This window comes from Pinus tabuliformis, chromosome 9, assembly GCF_031772625.1.
Source record: "Pinus tabuliformis cultivar Carrire ecotype Pingquan chromosome 9, CPIR1, whole genome shotgun sequence".
In the NCBI taxonomy this organism is placed as follows: domain Eukaryota; kingdom Viridiplantae; phylum Streptophyta; class Pinopsida; order Pinales; family Pinaceae; genus Pinus; species Pinus tabuliformis.
The window spans coordinates 1,548,848,367-1,548,853,222 of NC_142307.1; positions in this window are offsets into that span (position 1 = coordinate 1,548,848,367).

The window sequence follows — 4,856 nt, forward strand, 5'->3', positions numbered from 1 at the left end:
AAAAGTTGAAAATAACAAATTGCTAATTCTTGTTGTTTATGTAGATGATATTATTTTTGGCAGCAATGAAGAGACTATGAGTCAAAACTTTGCCTTGGTTATGCAGAAAGAATTCGAAATGTCACTTCTTGGAGAATTGACATATTTTCTTGGATTGCAAATCCAACAAAATGAAGGAGGTATCTTCTTATCTCAAACCAAATACCTCAAGCAGATCTTGAAGAAGTATGGCATGGAAGAGTCAAAGCCAGTATGTACACCCATGGTTACAGGATGCAGCCTCAGTGCAAATGACGAATCAGCAGCAGTTCACCAACCCACTTATAGATCCATGATTGGGAGTTTGCTTTATTTGACAGGTACTCGACCAGATATTACACATGCAGTAGGAATGGTTGGAAGATTTCAAGCCAACCCAAAGGAAACTCATCTTCAGGCAGTCAAAAGAATCTTCAAGTATCTTCAAGGGACCCAAAACTATGGCTTATGGTATCCTAGAAATACAGATCTCACTCTTCATGCTTACACAGATGCAGATTGGGCTGGAAGTGTGGATGATAGGAAAAACACAAGTGGTGGTGCTTTCTTCATGGGTTCCAGATTAGTATCTTGGTTCAGCAAAAAACAGAGTTCGATTGCCTTATCTACAGCTGAAGCAGAATATGTGGCTGCAGCATCTTGTTGCACACAACTTCTTTGGATGATGCAGACCTTGCAGGACTTTCAAATCACTTGCACTCCACCCGTCTCTATCTTATGTGATAATACAAGTGCAATCAGCATTTCAAAGAATCCAGTCATGCACTCAAAGACCAAGCACATACCAATCAAGTACCATTTTCTTCGGGAACAAGTGCTTGAGCAGAAGGTCAAGTTGGAGTATGTTCCTTCTAAGGAAAAAGTTGCTGATATTCTCACAAAACCACTGCCCAGGGAAACTTTTGAATATCTCAGACAAAAGCTGGGAGTAGTTGATGCTTCATCCTGCTGTTGAAGCTTGTCTGTTCTACAGAAAAGTTGGTATACGCAAGTTACGAAAGGTATATACGCGTATACACGCGGATTTATGCTGGGAAAGTCGCGTGTATGGTGTACGCATGTTGCAGAGATTATATCCACGTCCATACGACGTTTCATGCAGGAGGAATCGCGTATATGAAGTTCTGAACAGCAAGGGAAAACTCTGGAGTTCTGAACAGCAATGGGTATGTCAGAATTCTTCAGGCACGGTTTCAGGAGGTGCAGCAGGCACAGGTTCAGGGGGAGCAGCTTAAAAGTCTCATAAAGTATTGTTGGCATTCAGATGTTTTGGTTGTTGATTTCAGGAAAAGGAGCTCGGAAAGAAATCCTGGTTGCTGATCTAAAAAGATGTTTATCATATGCTGCTGGTGACTTTCATAAGTCTTGGTCTAGATCTGTTGTCTCTATGTCATGTATCTCTCTTGTCATATCTCTTTTATGGTGTCAAGGTCATGTAACGGCCTATGTTGGTTTCCCCACTATGCCTGGGATGAATGCTGTAATATAATTGGTTGTTTCTGATATGTCCCCTCTTGGTAGGGAGTATGGATGTATGTATTGAGTCTTTTGGTGATAGGAAGGTCCCTTATGGTGTATAAGTCTTGGTTCTTGTTGAAGAACATTTTTTGCAGATCTGGCCTACTGTCAGGGGGAGCATGAGTCAGCACAGCCAAGCAGAGGTATCAGCATATCCTCAGGGGGAGCACAGCCCTTTGCCCTTGATGTCAAAGGGGGAGAGTGACTTGGTGTGGTGGTTGCCATCAAGTCCAAAGGGGGAGATTGTTGGCATTATGATTCAAGTGTTGTCCTTGATGGCAACTCACTCAGAGGTTGGTACAGGTGCTCAGAGGTTGGTACAGGTGATGGCAACTTAATCAGAAGACAGATCTTAGTACAGCATGCCAAGGAAGTTCATATACGCAGGTTCGTTAAGCCCAAGTCGCGTGTACACGCTAGTTGGATTCAGAAAAAGCGCGTGTATGTGGAAAAGTACCTTTGGTCCATGGTGGTTAGTCCTTGGAAGTTGTGCCTATGATTTCGGACCATTGTGTCTCGACGGGCGTGTCGATTCCTAGTTTTGAAGTTGATGGTATTGTGTTACTATGGTTTTGGCTCTTGGTATTGAGCAAGGCCTAAGGCTATATAAGGAGAAGAAGATCATTAGGCAAAAACATCTTTCGAAAAGGCTTGAATATCTGAAAAGGAAAGAGATCTGATATGCAGGTTCTGGGTTGCTTGATCTAAGCCAAGGAGAGATCACATCGGTTGATGGAAGACTAGATCTAAGGATAGATCGGGATCTAATGGTTTGAAATGCACTATTATGATATGGTTGATTATGCGTATTTCTAGATCTGCATACTGTCGCAATATTATGTTCTGGATCTAACTGATGTCTGGTACAGCTGCAAGTTGAGAGAATCTATTTTTAGATCTGTACGCAGGTTGGATTAGGTAAAAGCGCGTGTATACGCGGGTTTCGCTCATTGAAGTAGCGTATATCTCTTAAAGCTTGATTTTTGGGTTTGCAGTTGGATCTGACTATTATTACAGAGTTCTATAGACTGCTCTGTGTTCTGGTATCTGGTGATAGACAGGGTTCAGTGGTTCAGTGATTCAAAGTTTGATAATACTAGTATTGGTTGTTTTATGCTTCAATGATCTGTTGTGAAAGTTGAATGAATTGGGGTCTACAGATTGTAATGTTATGCTTCAGGAATATCCAGTCTGAAAATGTATGAAAGGTGGTACCTGAAGGAAAGAAGATTGTAGGTCAGCACCTACGTACTAGTATCTTGGCTAGTACAAGAGCAAAGGGGGTTGGAGCTCCCTTCCAAGGAAGTTTGGAGAACGAGAGAAGGTTGTAGCCTTCTGCAGGTTGTAGCCTGCGTACTGGTATAAGGCTGCACCAGTACAAAAGATTGTAAACTGAAGTTTCATATTAAAGAAAGATAGAGACAACTTGCAGCAGGTGGTTTTCACCCACATTGGGTTTCCACCTTACATCTTGGTGTTCATGTGTGTGGCTTTTGATCTGTTCTGTTATACTGCACCTGTTTACTGTTAATGTGGTGAATAATGTCCTGATGAACTTAACTGAAGAATAAGCTAACTAAATTATGAGTTTTCTTCTTATACGCTGTTTTATTTAGTCACAGTAGCGTGTACACGCTGGTTCACCTAACTGAAGTAGCGTATATGTTTCTAAGCATCGAAAAAGTTTGATTGATCTGATAATACTGATTCACCCCCCCTCTCAGTATTATTTCCAACAAAATGAACATGTCATCTATTATGTTAGTAAGAACCTTAATTGGCTCCCCATTCCCTATTCACATGAAGAAAAGTTGACACTGGTTGTTGTGTTCTCTTTTCAAAAGCTTCGTCATTATATCCTTATGCGTACCACTAAAGTTGTGACCAATTCCAACCCCATGGCCTTCCTGTTGATTTGATGGATCATTAATGGGAAGTACGCCCGTTGGATTATTATCCTTTAATAATTTGATCTTGAATTTGTCACACCCAAGAGTAAGAAAGGTTTAGCCCTTGCTGAATTCATTTATGAATTTCCCACTAGTATGCATGATCCGCCGATAAATGATGATCTTCCAAATGAACACTTTTCACCACTACCTCAAATGATCCTTGGTATGGCAGCATCCTTACCTATTTTCGAACCCAGAAATTTGCCTCCCATCTACTTGTGATGATCGATGATGTATTAGACATCAAGCCCCTCGCTATCTCCTCATTGATGACGATCCTTATCATTGCGTTGTCGACATTGTCCTCCATCCTTGTGTCACCCATGTTGATGTTGAGTAAGGGATCAATGCCTACCACAATGGCACTTGCGGTGGCCACCTCTCTGAAATGGACATTGCTCAGAAAATCATGCGTGATGGTTATTATTGGCCTTCTCTCTTTAGCAATTTCATTAAGCCAGTCCAACATTGTCCTAATTGCCAATTTTACGCCCCTAAGGCATGAGCTCCACCTGCTCCCCTCTGTCTTGTCATCGCAATCGATCCTTTCTGTAAATGAGTTATTGACTTTATGGAGTTTCAACCCTCATCTGCTAATAACCATAAGTATATTGTCATGTTCATCAACTATTTCACCAAATGGGTTCAAGCCATGCCAACATTCAATAACATTGCAACTACTGCAATCCTGTTTTTGTTTAACCCTGTTATCGCTTGATTTGGGGTTCTGAAACAACTGGTCTCTGACCATGGCCGACACTTTGAAGATGATATATGGCATGAGTTATCTTCTTTGTTGGGCTTCAAACACCAATATTCATTGTATCATTACCCACAAGGCAATGGCCAAGTTGAAGTTGTTAACAAAATCTTCAAAAATGTGCTTCAGTGGATGGTGAAAAAACACAAGACCAACTGGCATCTTATTCTCTTCCTAGTTTTCTGGGCCTGTATAATTTTTTTCAAAACTACCACTAGGTTCACTCCTTTCCACCTCGTTTTTGGAGAGGAGGCAGTCTTACCAATCGAGTGTGAAATCCCCTCCCTCCACCTTGTCATCGAACTCCTCCCAGACACCCAACCTTTAGAACAATGACTTATCATGCTTGAGCATGCCAATGAAGACCGTTGTGTTGCATTGAAAATGATTGAAGCAGCCAAGAAGCGCACCAAAGCTCAGTATGACTGAAACGTCCATCCTCGTACCTTCCATGAAGGCGAACTTGTTCGCATCTATGACGAAGCTCATAATGTCCTCAGACATGGGAAGTTTGAACCATTATGGCTAGGTACTTACATCATTCATAAGTGTTTTGGCAAAGGGGCATACCTTTTAGAGGGTCCAGA